Source organism: Meriones unguiculatus, chromosome 7, assembly GCF_030254825.1.
Source record: "Meriones unguiculatus strain TT.TT164.6M chromosome 7, Bangor_MerUng_6.1, whole genome shotgun sequence".
In the NCBI taxonomy this organism is placed as follows: Eukaryota; Metazoa; Chordata; class Mammalia; order Rodentia; family Muridae; genus Meriones; species Meriones unguiculatus.
The window spans coordinates 111,676,765-111,693,498 of record NC_083355.1 but is presented as its reverse complement, the minus strand read 5'-3'; the positions used below and the strand labels follow the sequence as shown (position 1 = coordinate 111,693,498).

General features: G+C 44.3%; 1 pseudogene; it reads left to right on the top strand.

Annotated features, from left to right (window-relative positions):
* Positions 1 to 16,734, top strand: part of LOC110550514 (CXXC motif containing zinc binding protein-like) — a 197,054-nt pseudogene that overhangs the window by 155,145 nt on the left and 25,175 nt on the right.

Genomic DNA, 16,734 nt, shown 5'->3' with positions numbered 1-16,734 from the left:
AGGAGTATACTTACGAAGCCGACTTACACAGAGCAGGTGGTGGGGTAGGGTGACCTCGGGGATCTCCATGAAGTAGGCTTGCTAGAAACAGACTACAGAACCCTTAATGAGGGGCCCGCCCGTGTGCTTGCTCTTGCCACAGACATCCGTGTGATATGACGCTTTCTTCCTTATCCTGCCCAGGATGGGTGAGCCCAGGGTTTGCACCCATCCTAGAAGACAGGAGCAGTGTGTGCATCGTGAGTCTGTCTGGTAGTCTCATCAGCGTGGCTTTAACTCTCTGATAGAAGTATACAGAATTAAACTGCCCTCCTGGCACCAGAAGAGGTGGGATTGGCCATATCTGTGTTTGTGACTGCCACTGACCTGAGGCCCAGGGCATCAGATAAGCAGTGAGTAGCTATCATGCCTAGCACAGTGCACCGTCAAGTTCTGGAGCAAAGACGAGAGAGGCACATCACGTCTGTCAATATACGTTGCTGGCATATGCAATTAGCTGTCATTATCAGGCACTTTCATTAAGGTTGCAGCCAGCCCTGCAGAGAACCCCCTCTGGAACAACTGCAGGCCTTTCCAGGAAGGCACAGTCCCATTGAACTCACCAGAATATTGGCTAGCCTCTCTGCTGCTGTACCCCAAGGGCGTCTTTGTAACCCCAAAGCCTAGGCTTCACCCCATTTGTGCTAATAGCAGCACATGTGTACTTCCAGGGAAGAGAGGACTCCATAGAGCTTCATATGCTAGCAGGCATTAATTTCATTCCTTGGGTGCAAAGCAATGTCAATGGGACCATTATCACGCATATGCTCCTGCTCATGAGCCCAATTAAACCAAAGGGTTATTGTTGTCTCTCACCGTCCATAGCAGATGCACGGATGATAGATTATCGGGGTGCAGTTTACAGTGTCATATTTTATTTATTTCCCATTTATTAGTTGCTGGTGGTAGCTCCGGAAAATAAGCCCTCATTAAAATATAACTAAGTGAAAGTCTATTCCTAATTTTGGAAATGTAAAACTCTAGCTTCTTCCTTCTGCAAAATCCAGAGACAGTTTTGTTTTGTTTTGTTTTGTTTTACAAATCACCCTTCTAAGGCAATTCTAATTGCAATAAATATCATAGTCACCTGGGGACTTCTGTCTCAGACAAATGACTCATCCCTTATCACATAGGAGTGATAATATTAATGATGAGCTCTGGATAAGTGAAGCTAGTAAGGTGTAGTCTCTGCCCTCAGGGAGCTTACTCTCATTGTCTGAATTCTCCTCTCTGTCTCCCTCCTCTCTCTCTCCTTTTTCTTTGTCTTCCTACCTTCCTCTGTTTACCCCCACTCTTCCTCTCCTCCCCTTCAACAAAGGGATTCAGTGATATGTTTATAAATAACTATGACTTATCATTAAGGCTTTTCTGATACCTCATAAAAGGAAAAGACTGACTCACCTAAGGCCACACAGTAAGTCATAGGAAACATGAAAAAGAAGCTGGGATTCCGTGTCATCAAATTTCCAACTCCGAGCACCAAATGGAGGAGATGGTAAGATGAGCTCCTTCCTCCACTGGGAGCAACCACTCTGGGTTCAGAAAGTGAGTGCTAACTGGGCTCCTTCTATGTCCTGTCCAGCACACTTTCTTCTGTGGGCACAGGAGGATGATATTTGACTCTGTGTGTCACTGGACTTACAGCCATCACTCTGAGTGGAAGAAGCATGTAACAATCCCAGCACAATAGTAGAGTCCTTGCTTATCCTCACTGACCATTTCTCCAGTTCATAAACTCCAGCTCATCATGACTCACAAGGATTAAATGAACTCTGTAGATATGTAAGTATGGTGTAATGTTTATAGGAAAATAAAAGGTTCTCGTCTTTCTAGTACTAAGGTATTATTTCTTTAATATGGACATATATATAGTGCTCACTGCCCCCATGAGAAGATATGCATTCATGAGATGAGAGGAGACAGAAGGGTGAAGCTTCCAACCTGCTCATGCTCCATTCCCGTTAGTGATGGATGCAATGGGGTTTCATATGGGACAAGGAGTCCATGTTTCTTTTCATGGGATCACCCTGGCTACAAGATCCTCTTTATCCTGATTTTTCTGAAGTCCGGATAGAAGATTTTAAAGCAAGGAAAGAGAGGATTTGGAATATCTAGATCAAACCATTGCCCTGGTAGTTCCCATGCCCTCCCCCACAATGACTCACAGTCTTTCAGGGCTATTCTCGAGTTAGGTTGTCATGGAACACCTATTCCAGACCCCAAGGTCAAGAATATCACACTGAAGCCTTGTCACCAGCCCTGGCAGAAATATTTACACTAAGGTAAGAGGCAGACGGTGCTATTCCAGGCTGGCTTCCCTTGGAACCTGCTATTACTTGACCATTGTACATCACAGCAGCATGCCCTCCATCACCAGCAGGAGGGAAGCTGGTATAGTGCCAGCTGAATTCTCACACAGAAGTAACAGATCAGAATATCCGTGCTAGAGCCTGACTCTTAAAAGGAAGCTGCTTTTGACCCCTTTGAGTTTGAGCAAGCATTGTCAACTGAGCAGTTTTGAGCTTGTCCAGCAAAATGTCTCACAAATTCTCTTTAAAGCCATGGGCCTCTTTGACATGCTGGGGCCTCAGACTTGAGAGCAACATTGTAGGCTATTGTTAAAGTTCTACAACCCAAAGTCTCCCAGGGCTTCACTGACAAAGGCAGTTGGCAACAGAAGCTGCTAGCAGGCATGTCCGTCAACTTCCCACTACATCCCGAGGGGCAAGCTTTTAGGAGAGAAGATTTATGACATTCTGACTTACGGTTCCTGCAGGTTCAGTCCACAGTTGCATAGGCCCATGTGCCTGACCATTGCCTATCAGAGGTCTGTCTTCCCCTCAAGAAAGACAGGAAGCAAGGAAAGGGGACAGACTCTAAGGGTGTGACCTGCTGAGCTACTTTTTGCAGCAAGGGTCCACCTTCTTAAGTTTATAGAGCCGCTCAAAAAGGGCACCAATGGCTGGCAACCAAACATTCAGAACAGGCTGTAGAAGGCATCCATGGTCAAGCACTGAGAATGCTGACGACTGTGTTCCTTGCTGGAACAGGCCACACCTTCCATAGCAAAACTGGAAGAGGCATTTCCAGGTCACTTCCACGTGCATATCAGTGGTATCAAAGGAGGAGAAGACAGGGAAATGCTAGAGAGTGTTGCTGTTAGCAAACCTATGGTGCGGTGTTTTTTCTAAACACCAAAGTCATCATCAGTTGCTCCAGAGTCTTAGAGATGAGGTCACCTGTTAAGCTATCTGCAGAGTTACAGTCTGTGTCAAGCAAGATCATTAAATGGGGATCTGGAATGAAAACACAGGGACAATATGTATCCCCAATTGCTCACTCAATGACATGCAAAGAGGAAACACAAAAATAAAATCATTTCTGTCCCGGCCATTTGGGTTTAAGTGTTTGAGGATAGATTGCAAAGTTTTATGTAGTTTACTTTGTTGTTTCGAACAGACTTATGAAAAGGGATCAAAAAAATGAAATCGATCACATTTCCTTCAGTAGAGAATGACTTCTTTCTTACACACACACACACACACACACACACACACACATACCACACCATACCACCATCACCACCCCACACATGCAAACACACTGCTTCATTGTACAACAGAATCACTACATTTTCTGAAATAAAAAATAATGTAAGAAATCTTTGGAAAATACTTCTTAGAATTTTTCCATAATAAGAGGCAGCAGAGAGAATGCAGAACAGCATGTGGCTAGTAGAATTATAAATTTCTTTTTTGCCTTAGTGAGACAATGAGATGAGGATCTTGATATCAGAGCATTGTGGAAGTTCATTCGTCAGCTGACACTTCTAGAACTCATCTTTATGCTTAAAATAGTTGTGTCCCCTTTCTCGAATTCACATAAGGATCCTACTCCCAGGATAACAGTCTTTGGAAAGGGTTAGATCCCAAGGACTTTGTCCTGATGGATGAGGTTAGTGTGCTCATCAAAGATGCTCCAGAGGCCCACAGATTTGAATGTTTGCTTGATCCACAGTTGGGGGAACAGTTTGGGAAGCATTAGGAGGTGTGGCATTGTTGGAGGAGGTGCATATGGGGGTGGACTTTGTGGTTTCAAAATCCCATGCCAGGCCCAGTTTCTGTCTCTCTCTGCCTCCAACTTGTAGATAAGAAGTAAGCTCTTGATACAGCTTTAGAACCATGCCTGCCTGCCTACTGCCATAATCTCTTCGATAGTGGTCATGGACTCTACCCTCTGAAATGGTAAGGCCCCACTAAATGCTTTCTTTTACAAGATACCTTGGTTACAGTGTTTCTTTACAGTGATAGAACAACAATTAAGACAGGACACGCTGAGAAGGTGCCATCCACAACCAAGCTCTCACTGAAGAGCAAAGCTGCTGGCGCCTTGATCTCAGCCTCTCAGCCTCTCTAGCTGTAAACAAACAAACAAATCTATTGTTTACAGTATAAACTCTTTCTGGTGTTTTGTTATCGCTTCTAGAAGAGACTCAGACATTCGTGTGTGTATTAAATGAATAGAGGGTGGGCAGGATGGCTCAGCAGGTAAAGGTGCTTACCACCTAGCCTATGGGCCTGAGTCCTATCAGTGGTACTCACATACATGGTGGGAGGAGAGAGGGTCAATCTGCAAGTTGTCTCCTGACATGAGTCCTGCAGCTCGTATACACCTATACTTACTTCCCCCCCAAACACACACACACACACACACACACACCCTCACAGCGCACACACTCCCACAGAGTAAATAAATAACTGCAAATGAATGTAATTGAATTGAATCATAAATCAGAGTCCTCCTCTTTTTTTTTCCTTCCTTATGTTCTTTGATCTTTCTTTTCTTCTAATAACAACCTTATTAATTGTTCCATTCCCCAGTCCATGAACCACAAATCACAGATCCCCCAGAATTCTCTTTTGGAGAGCTCACAAACAGACAGAAGCCATGCCTACCCACACCACCAAAGGCCAAATTTAATAGTGAGCCTTTCCAGTGACTAGGCTCTCTAAAGCAAGACTAGGTGAACTGATTTTACTCTCGGAAAGCCTTGCTTCCTTTCCTCCCTGTCCCACCCCTCTCCTTTTCAGCCCATTTTCTGAATCCATGTTTGCACATCCACCTTCAAATACAACCATTGGTTCCTTGAGCTGGTGGAGCTAGCCAGAGGGTCAGCTCCACAACTAGGGCCCAGGCATTCCCAGTGTTATAAAAAGAACTCTGTGGCTTGGTTCTGCTGAGGCGGTATTGCTCAATAGTTAATGTAATCGTATTACAGGCACTTGTACTAAAATCACATGCAGGAAGAAAATCACCCTGAGCAGCAGCGACCAGGAAACAGCAAAGAAAGATCTGAGAGCTGTCAAAACCCATGAGGAAATCTGGGTAGTGAAAAGTACTGACACACACACACACACACACACGTACATACACACACAGACAGAGAGAGATACAGAGAAAAAGAAAGAGAGGGAGGAAGGAAGGAAGGAAGGAAGGAAGGAAGGAAGGAAGGAAGGAAGGAAGAAAGGAAGGAAGAGAAAGAGAGAAAGGAGACAGAGAGAGGGAGAGAGAGAGAGAAAAAACCATAATGTACAGAAGACAGTTGTGAACAAGCTCAGGGAATGTCTCAAACGACACCTTTTTCTGTGTGTGTCCCAGGCTTCTTGGCCATGTCAGGGCAGCGTTGCCAGTGAAGGCCACCTCAGATCTTGCCTAGGCTCGGGGAAAGCCACATTCCACTTGGTGGACTGGGATACTGTGTATTTACTTATTAGCTAGGCTTTTGCCAGACGAGACCTGGCAGATAGCTCCTTGCAAGCCCATGGCTTTTTTGGTGTGGTCTGGATTTGCCTTGGCAGTCCAGACTGCTATTTCATTCCTCCAGTGGTTGGGATTAAGTCTATCAAAACTTCAAGATTCCTTATAATGTCAGGCACGAAGATGAAAAATCAGCCTCTAGCAATGGGCCTTCTTTTTCTCCCACATGCAAAGTAAAATCAAACTTTTTTTAAAAAGTTTTTTTTTTTTTCATTTATTTTGTTTTTAAATGTGTATACCTGGAACCAACTTCAAACACTTTTGGAAGGAGGGCTTTCCCTGCAGGACTTGCACATAAACCCGAAACCCTGCCTGGGTTTTCCATTTCCTCTCCAGAGCAGACGTTGTCTGGAGGCCAGGAGAGACTCAGTAGCAAACCATGGTTTGGGTGGTACCCAGCGAACAACGATGGTCTCAAGGCCTCAAGGTAACCTAAGACTTGCAAAAGACACGTGCTGGAAGCTGCAGCAGCAGCTCCGAGGGTGATGGAAATGTCCTCTGTGGGTTGTTTGTTCTATTTCCTAATTTGTGGGGCAATGTCCTTTATTCTGTCCATCTTTCCCATCTGTGACTGATTATAGCTCGCTTCTTCCAGCGTGGCTTGAAAGGGGAAGACCCGTGTCAGAACAAACTGCTTGAGACTGCCTGGACCCCTGCAGGGAAGGGGCAGCCCTTGGCAGAGGAAACAGCCCTGATGTTAATTAAAGCCTGACCATGTTTTCCAATGCAGCGGAGTCTAGAGAGATCACTTCTACTGTGTGCAGAGCCTTTGCAAGTGTTTTTCATTTTATTATTTGTTTTGTCCTGGAGTGTTGTTGCTGTGTCCATGCTTGTCTGTCTGTTTAGAGACGGGCTTTCATGTAGCCCAGGCTGGCCTTGACAAACTTTTTTCTCTTTTCTGTTTCTAAAAATCATTTGTAAAACCTTTCTTTTTCTCTCCATGACTAGAAGGATATTTCCACTCTTGTTTCATTTTCCCTCTTGACATAAATTATTTTGTATTTAGAGTTTTGGTAGCTGGCCACTTAGCATGGTCAATCTCTCTGACTCCATCATGTGGGCCAATGTAGATTTTGCAAAGGTTTAAATTCGAGTCTGGGCTGCTGTGGGCTCAAGGCGAGCAGAGTACCCTGGCTCAGAGTGCTGGTTTGAGGAGAACACCACATTTGTGGCAACTGCTTTCTGGATTTTATTATTTCTTCTCCCGTTGTACATTTCTCAGTATTTGGTCTGGCTTATGTTTTAAAAAAAAAAAAAGTAGTGATTTCCTCTTAAATGATGTAATTTTATGAAAGACCAAAGCTTTGCAAAGTTGAATTCAGCAAGGGGAATTCCCAGTATTTATATGTGTGTTAACAGGAATATAAAAAGGACTCCAATTCCCCTGCCAGGCAACTATAACTTGTCACTTTCTTACGTATGTATTTTTTTTCCTTCTTACCTACTTCTACCACTCCCTCTCTTCTTTTACAAATATTTAAAAAGTGTTTTCAAAGTGCTGGAGTCTGTGCTGACAGTGGTGTTAATAGAGGCTGGTGAAAACAACCCTTGACTTTGTAACATGGATTAAGGACAGACTGTGAGACAGGATGGGAGTTGAGCTTTGAGGGAGAGGCCACAGTGGGCTCCTGGGACCAAGAAGAGCCTCCATTTTGACTTGGGCAATGTCCAGTGGAGGAAAGACCAACCATGGGGTGACCCTCCTGGCAAAACTGATATTTTTCCAAAGTCATGAGAAATACTACCCAGGCGGTTAGGAAGAGAATGTTGCCCTGATTGCTTAAATGCAACACAGATAAAGAGAGGGAGTCTGCTGAGCTTTTGATCATGGAGCAATCTTATAGGATTGTCCAGGTTGTTAGCAGGGACCAAGAATGAAGCCTGTGGATGTTTTGATAAAGAGTTGGAATTTACTCTGTACAGCAGAATACTCTCTTTAGCTTTAAAGAAAGCCAGAGAGGTCACTCTGGCTACTCAGTGGCAAAGCACAGACCACTATCTGCTTGACCAGGCTGTTTGGGTGTGCATCCTGCTGTTACTCTTGGTGAGTGGCATGGTCTTAGGCAAATCCTATGCCATCAACAAGTGAATGAAACTTTGCAAAGTGGTAATGAGTGTGCTCTTCTCTTCAGGCATTGAGCTGGTAGAGCACCTTTTGGCATTAGGTCAGCAACCCTGGCTGGAGCCATGTTAGGGGATGAGCAGGACGGTGGAGTCAGCAAGACCATCTTTGACATTTACTTTAGTCACTGAGCAGTTACAGAGTTGTTGTGGCATGTGCCTTCTCCATATGCACCTTGCCTCAACTGTCTGATGGGTTGATGAGAATTCCCACAGGTGGCCACAGGGACCAGATGAGAGTGAAAAAAACAGTCACATTGGCTGCTGTGAGTCCTGGCACATGTGGGGCCTGTACAACACAGGACTCCCTTCCCTGGTGCTGGGGAGTGACATCAAGCAAGCACAGCTTGGAATCCTTGTGATGACTTGGTAGCAAAAGTGCTGAACATGATTCCAGAGTCCGAAAGAAGTGAAGTGCTGGAGACTTGTCATTGAAAATGACCACAAAAATGTCCTAGAGTGTGTATGTCACTGTGACTCCAGCAATGGCCTCAGGAGCCTGGGCAAGTTGCTTATAGGAATCAGCAGTGACATGAGTATCTCGTTTAAAATAAACGAACAGCTACTACTTGATTTTTCCTAAAATATCACTGTGTATCTGTTACATAGAGCCCTACACTGTAAATCAGTTATCCCAAGAGAGTAACATCCCGATAGAAATGCCATTTCTAAAGTGGAGCCATCTTCTCCCATTGTTATAGCACCTCACATGGCGTCTTGTAGAATAAGATGAACATCCCATAGCGCCACACCAGTCAACTCTCTCATGATCTATCTCTCTCTGGCTCCTCTGGCTAGGCAACATGCTTTTTTTACTTAGAGTTTTTAAGCGTGGTCTCCTGGCATGGCTTCAGGTTGCTCTCCAACCTTGTCATTTCCCTTAGATGTCATTCTTCCATTTATTCAGCTGGAAAACCTTCAACTATTCACCCTTCCACCCCTAACTCAGAAACTAGTTTCTTCTAGAAGCTGATGAAGAATGGTAATTCCAGTGACTTTCAGGAACCCTATTGTTTTACACTGCCAAGTTCAGACTAGAGGCTCATGTCTCAGTGGAGAGAGCAACTACAGGGTTTTCGGCCTCTCAGTTGTAATGCAAATGTTATTGATATTTCAACATAAAATGATTTCATGTGTTTTTATATAGACATTTCTATGTATGTATGTATGTATCTATCTATCTATCATCTGTCTCTCTATTAATCATCTCTATCTCTCTATTGTAGGACTTCTGTTCCCCTACAGAAACTGATGAAAACAAGTACTCTTAAGAAAACAGTGTCTGACACCTAAGAAATGTTCAAATAAAGACTAAGAAACGCTTATCCAGAGAACTGTAGAGCACCCTGGCCTTGAAACATGTGATGAAAGAACAACTCCCAAAAAACCAACTAGAAAACAGAATTAAGAAACTCTTGGGAAAGGATTGAAAAGTCAACTATAAGAAAACTGTAGTTTCCAAGATGATGGCAACCAGCCTGTCATGTATCTAAGTAGCAGAAGATCAGCAACTGCAGACCAAGTGAGTGATGGAAAGATGTCTATGTCCATGTTTTAGTAGGAATAACGTAGTAAGAATGGTCATCTTTCCAAAAGCAATCTATAGACTCAATGCAATCCCAATCAAAATTCCAATATAATTCTTTACATACCTTGAAAGAATAATTCTAAACTTTATTGGAAAAAAAGACAGAATAGCTAAACAATCTTATACAATAAAAGAACTTCTGGAGGTATCTCCATACCTGATTTCAAGCTATCGTGATAGTAATAAAATAGCAAGAGCCATAAAAATGGCATGATACTGGCATAGAAATAGACTGGTGGATCAATGGAATCAGATCAAAGACTCAGAAACAAATCCACACACCTACATACTCTTGATTTTTGACAAAAAAAAAAAAAGCCAAAACCATACAGTGAGAACAAAAAAGCATCTTCAACGAATGGTGCTGGTCTAACTGGATGTCTACATGTAAAAAAAGAAAATTGCAAATAGAGCTATATTTAATCACTCTGCACAAAACTCAAGTCCAAGTGGATCAACAGAACAAAATGACAGTCTAAAAATTGGGAAAAGATCTCCATAAATCCTACATCTGACAAAGGGCTAATATCCAAAATATATAAAGAACTCAATAAATTAAACATCAACAAACAAAATAATCCGATTAAAAATGGAGTACAGATCTTAAAGGAGAATTCTCAACAGAAGAATCTTAAATGGCTGAGAAGCACTTACAGAAATAGTCAACCTCCTTAGTCATCAGGAAATTGTAAATCAAAACAACCCTGAGATTCCATCTTAACCCCATCAGAATGGCTAAGATCAAAAAACTCAAGTGACAGCAGATGCTGTGGAGGATGTGGAAAAAGGGGAACACCACTCCATTGGTGGAAGTGCAAATTTGCACAACCCCTTTGGAAATCATCTGTTGTTTTCTCAGAAAATTGGGAATAGGTCTACTTCAAGACCCAGCTATATCACTCCTAGGCATATACCCAAAAGATGCTTTACCACACAAAAGGGCACTTGCTCAACTATGCTCATAGCAGTTTTATTCATAATAGCCAGAAACTGGAAACAACCCAGATGTTGTTCAACTGAAGAATGGATAGAGAAACTGGTACTTTCACACAATGGAATACTACTCAGCTGTTAAAAACAAGTAAATCATGAAACTTGCAGGCAAAGGGGTGGAACTAGAAGAGATCATCCTGAGTGAGGTGACCCAGACCCAGAAAGACACACGTGATACATACTCCCCTTATAAGCAGATTTAGCCATAAAGAACAGGATAAACATACTACAATTCACAGACAAAAAAAAAGGTAAGTAAAAAGGAGGATCCAAGGGAGAATTCTCAACTCTCACTCAGAAAATGAAATAGAATAGACAGCAGAAGTGATTGAAGAGAGGGAACAAGGTAGGAGAGGAAGCACAGAAGGAAATTAGGGAGACTTGAAAAAAGGGTGGGGGTAGGGGGACAGAGGGCCTGGAGAGAGAAGAGAAACTTGGGCAGGACATTTCTGTGAGAAGCTGGAGAACTAAGACAGGGTAGGCTTTGGGAGGATATGGGAGTGACTGTAGTAGAGGTTATGAACACTGAAAAGGACACACTCTAACCTGACAGGGCTCCTAGGGATGAGAGGGGAACAAACACACACACCCCTACCAAAACTTTACTCTGCCCACAAAATGTGCATGGATAAAGGTAGAGCAGAGATTGAGGGAATGTCCAACCAATGCTTGGCCCAACCTGAGACCAACCCCACAGAAGAGAGCCAACCCCTGACATGATTAATAATACTCTGCTATGCTCACAGACAGGAGCCTAACATAGCTGTCCTCTGAGAGGCTCCATCCAGCAGTGGCTCAAAACAGATGCTGAAACTCACAGCCAAACATTGGGTTGAACCATAGGGTGTCTCTGAGGGGAAAGGGTAGAAATACCTGAAGGGTACAGGAGCTCCACAAGAAGACCAACAGAGTCAACTAACCGTGGCCCAGAGGAGCTTGTGGAGACTGAAGCACCCAACCACAGACCATGCATAGACTGAACCTAGGCCTCCTACACAGATGTAGCTGCTGGGCAGCTCGACTTCCATATAGGCTCCCTAGTAGGGAGAGTGGAGGCTGTCTCTAAAAGGGACTCCCTTGCCTGTTTTTTGACCACTTCCCCCTGGAAAGGCTGCTTCAACAGGCCACAGGGGAAGAGGACATGCTCCATCCTATGTGACCTGATGAGCCAGAGTGGGCTGGTAGGGGCTAAAGGGTCTCCTTCTTTCTGAGAAATAGGACAGGGGTGATGGAGAGAGTGAGTGAGGGAGGGTGAGAAGAGAAGGAAGGGGGCTACAATCAGACTGTAAAGTGAATGAATGAGTAAATTAATTAATAATTAATTAATTTTAAAAATAAAATAAAGTTAAATATAAACTAAAAAGAAACCTGTAAGGAAGAGGGGATGATGTTAGAAACCAGATAGATGATTCACATACACTGTGAAAAAAGAAAACAGAACAGCTCAAGATGCAATGACCTCTCTTAGGAATAACATATACAACCTTGCATTTGAAAGCAAGTCCACTCCCAGGAAGTGGGCACCACATCAGCCCAGAGCCATGGGAATCAGGTCCTGTTAGCCTCACATTCCAAGACAAGCACAGCACTCTCCAGACACAGAGAAGAAAAACATTCAAACCTACTGCCTGGCAGTAAACCTTTGAGCAGAGAACCTGAAAACTAGGAAGCAGGCCAAGAATGACCTTGTTCAGCTTGAGAAAGTGGCACCTGGTATGAAATTATATCCATTAATCAAACGTGAAAATGAATTAAATTATTTTCAGACACATACAGGATCTAAATATGTATATCCCACTGACTGGTAACTTAGGAAGTGTCTAGAATTTGCTCTCTAATGCAATAATGTGCTAAGCCAATATTAGAGAAGATGGATAGCTGCTAACGGGAGAGTAAAGAAGAATGAAGAAACTCCAGACTAAGACTGAAGTAAAATGTTCTGAAGTCAAGTTGGAGCAGTCAGCCTGAGAGACCAAGGGACCAAGAGGGATTTCCACTGGGTACTAAGTGCCAGTGTTGGGCCATTATGTGAGTCATCTTACAATTGCTCAAAAATGAAAGAATTTTTAAAAATGAGTCAGCAGTAACTATATAGAAAAATTAAGCAAACCAATTAACAATAATAGTTATTAACTCCAGGGGAAATAACTTCACTATTAGAAATGTTAATTACAGTGTGTTTTCAAGCTCAATGCACTATGGAGTTCAATATTTAACTTTTTCAAACATTTCTGACTTATGAAAGAAAAAGAAAAAAACTGTATTAAAACTACATAGAAGGTGTGTGTGGCCCCATGTTCATGCGTGCTTATGTGCATGCGTGCGTGTGTACGTGTGTGCGTGTGCATTATAAGAAATCTAAACCAGCTTCTTCCATGGCAGGGAATGATATTGAAAAGAAAAAAATTAATATACTATTCTATTTTTAAATTTATTTATTGGCTTTTGTTTTATGAGCCTGAGTGTATGCTTCAGCCTTATTTGTGTGCAGGTTCCCTTAGAGGCCAGGAGACAGTGCCACTGTCCCGGAGCTGTTGTCACAAATGATTGTGATCCACCCAGTGTGGATGCTGGAACCTGAACCTGGGCTCTCTGTGGGAGTGACAAGCACTCCTAACTGATGGCCAATCTCTCCTGCCCCCCGTACACTGTACTGTAGTATTACAAGACTGACAGAAAACTGAAAATAAGTATCAAAAACAGGTGCCACAGTTAGCTTTCAACAAGTAGGAATCTGGAGGGTGGGTTGGATCGATGAAAGGACTCTACTTTATCATAGCTATTGTACCATCATATGCTTTTATACATAATTCATTTATCACTTTTATAAAAATTTCAGAAATCCAAACAAGGAAATACCATGGTTTGACAGCATGGAGATTTATTCCTTAATAGTCATAGGAGTTGCCTGAATGGCCTGCCCATATTTTAAAAATAAAACAGAGTTACAGTCTAAAGAGAATCACAAAAGAATAACTGTAATGATTTATTTCCATGCACTGAGTTGGAGCGACAAGTTAGATAATAGATCCATTATCTTGTATAGCCCCCAAACCAGCAGAACTTGCTTTCATTGCTGATCCCTCCAAATGAAGCTGAGGAAGGCGGAATGGGGCCCTAGGCTGGGACTCTTCTCTATGCGTATTATTTAGCCTGCTCAGACTTTGGGGTCTGGTGACAGCTGTTTAAATGGCGGGTCACAGTTGAGTAGGGGAAACACCTTAGAAAGAGGTCCAATCCATTTCCTCGGAAGGTCTCTCACCATCGCTTTTCTCTGGAAAGTTCTAGGTAGTGCCAAAAGCCTCCTGGACTGTATCTAGCATAATTCCAGGCGGGCACTGCTAAAGTGACCCTTCCTTCTTTTAATTGAAGGTTGGTTTCTTGGTGGGAGACATTGCAGAATGACTCTATGCATCTGTTTTGTATCATCAAGTTGTGACAAATGACCATCAACTTGCTGGTGCCATTATTTTGTATTTATTTACGATCCTGCAGTTCTATAAGATGGACAGCCAGGGGAGTCGCATTCCTTTCCAAAGACTTTTTTTTTTTTAATTTGCAGATTCAGGGACTGCAGGGCCTCATATGTAGGAGCAACTGAGTTCTTCCGGTCCATTAGCACTGGGTGTGCACTGGAGAGTGCTTGCCATGGTTAGTAGACACAATGGATTCCAAGGACACTTCTTGAGTGGTCCCACCCACTGAGAAGGTGGTTCATGCTCTGTGTAAGGGATGCAGTCTGGAGGCAGGTCCATGAACATGTTAAAAGCAAGCTGCCAGTGAGCCAGCAGTTGCACAGGCAGGTGGACCTGGACCTGAGTCCTGCGGTGCCCAGTGCCTTGAGCCTCTGATCCTTCCGCTGTCAAGGAGGGAACTGATGAACAGGAAGTTGAGTGTCACAGTGATGAAATGGGACTGTAACAATCCAGCAAAATGCACTTCCTGAAAGAGTCAGGAATGGCAGGCTGTGTCTGCCTTCCTTCTATTCCTCCCATCACCTTCGACGTCCAATGGCTGCTGATAGCTCAGAAGCCAGCCTCTGTTCTTGCTCTGCAAGCAATTGAGCACACACCCAGCCCCTTCAAAGGCCGTAACATAACCCTGACACACACCTTATCTCCCACCATCCCCATCACAGCCTGCGATGGTGCAGGTATCCAACTCCAGGTTACAAGGCGAACCACTGTTCAGAGAGGCTGAAAACTAGCTCAAGGCCACACTGCTTCAGACCTTGTGTCTCTGCCATCAAACTCTTCAGAACCATACATTCTCACAGGGTACACTCCTTTGGGGCTCCCTAGTGATACTTTTTTATTCTCTCCTGTTGTCACCAATTTTAAGCCACTGGTGACTCAACTTCCAGCCTCTCTTCCAGACAAAGAGCTCAGGGTTTGTGAAGCTGAGCTCCCTGGGGGTGTCATGGCCTCCCTCAGCTGGGCTCACCTGGGCCCCACGAGCTCATACCCTGCTCGTGCCTGCATGATTCTCTGCCTTCCCAGGACTAGTCTACATCTCTGCTTTGCTCTTCTCTTTTCCACCCCGGGTCTCTATTCATTCTGCTCTCTCTTTAAAGAAAAAAAAAGCTTTTAGAGTGTGTGTGTGTGTGTGTGTGTGTGTGTGCGTGCGCATATGCCATAACACCACACGTGGAAGTCAATGAACAACTGGCAGGGATCAGTTTGTCCTACCACATGGGTCCTGGGTTGTAAGGCTTTGTGGCCTTTACCTGGTGAGCCATCTCACCACCCTACTCTCATTATTATCTATTGCAACAGGCACTTCTTCTCCCAGCTCTACAGTTGGGCCACACACACACACACACACACACACACACACACACCCGCCTGCCATTTCCCCAGCACATCCTCCAGGAAGCCCTTTCCTGGCTTATCTCAGGGTAGCAAAGACGCCTAAAAGCTCTGATGACCTCTGGCCCTGATCCCAACCCAGCCTGTTGTCACCTGTCCTCACACACCAAGTAGCTGCAGACACAGCCAGGGCTCTATATACCTGTTGCCTACGGCAGCTTTTGTCTTATCAAGTGATGGTTAGGTAGCCCTGACAGGCAATGTTTGGCCAGCCAAACAAAAATCAAGGCATTTCAGACTTATATCTGGGCCTTTAAAGAAAAAAAAAATGCTGTCTCTTAATGCAAGCTATGAACACAAAATGAGTCTTGGAGTTGTAACTTTTATAGCCTGGTTTGAATCCTGTTGTTGTGCTGTGTGGAGGAGTTCATGCTTTTCTGCGCACGCGTGTGTGTGTGTGTGTGTGTGTGTGTGTGTGTGTGTGTGCCCAATCCCATCATGGGCAGGCAGTTTCCAGATGCACTGTGCAGCTATATGGGCAGAGGACGGGATTCAAGGTGACAGGAGAAGCAGTGAGCAACCTGCAGGGTTGGTGACTTTCAGGAATGTGACTGACTATTCTACCCTGAGCATATCATCCAGACTCTCTTCCCAATTTCAGCTGCAAGGGTAAGGGACACTGGACGTGGCCTCTGAGGGTCTTTGGGTTTAGGTGGAAGGATGTGCTCTCAGTCCTGGCCCTGGGCTGAGCGTACACACAGCAGGTGCACCCAGCACACTGATCCATTCCTTTACATTGCCAAGATGACTTTTCCCCAATTTTCCCTGTTTCTCAGCCATGCAATCTCACCCTGGCTGACTCAGCAGCCCTGAGGCACGGCAAGAAGCTCTTTGACATTGAACCTAAAACAGGGGGAAGATGGGGAAGCAGTGGGGAGGGGAGGTGGGGGAGGGATCCAGGAGCCACCTCAGCTGCCTCCATCAGGATGGCAGGAGACTTCCTGTCATTAGAGCTGGGCTGGTTTCCAGCTGGTACCCTGGAGAGGCTGCTTCAGACTCATTCCCAGCACCCCAGCCAGCCTTTCCCCCAGGATCAAGATCTTATAAACATCAGCCAGTCCTCAGGGGGCATCCACTGAGCACCCCCCACTGATTCCAGATGGAGAAGAGACCTTCCTGAGGAACAAATGCTAGCTTTCTCTTTTCAATAGAAACACACACATACACAACAGCACAGCCACCAGAGGGGCAGCCTGAACACCCTTTGTAAACCAAGTTCTTTCTTCTTCTAAAGACTCTGTGATACGGAGTTATTCCAGGAGCTGTGGGCTGGGAGCAGAGGGCTGTGTCTCCTACCTTTCCCTATCT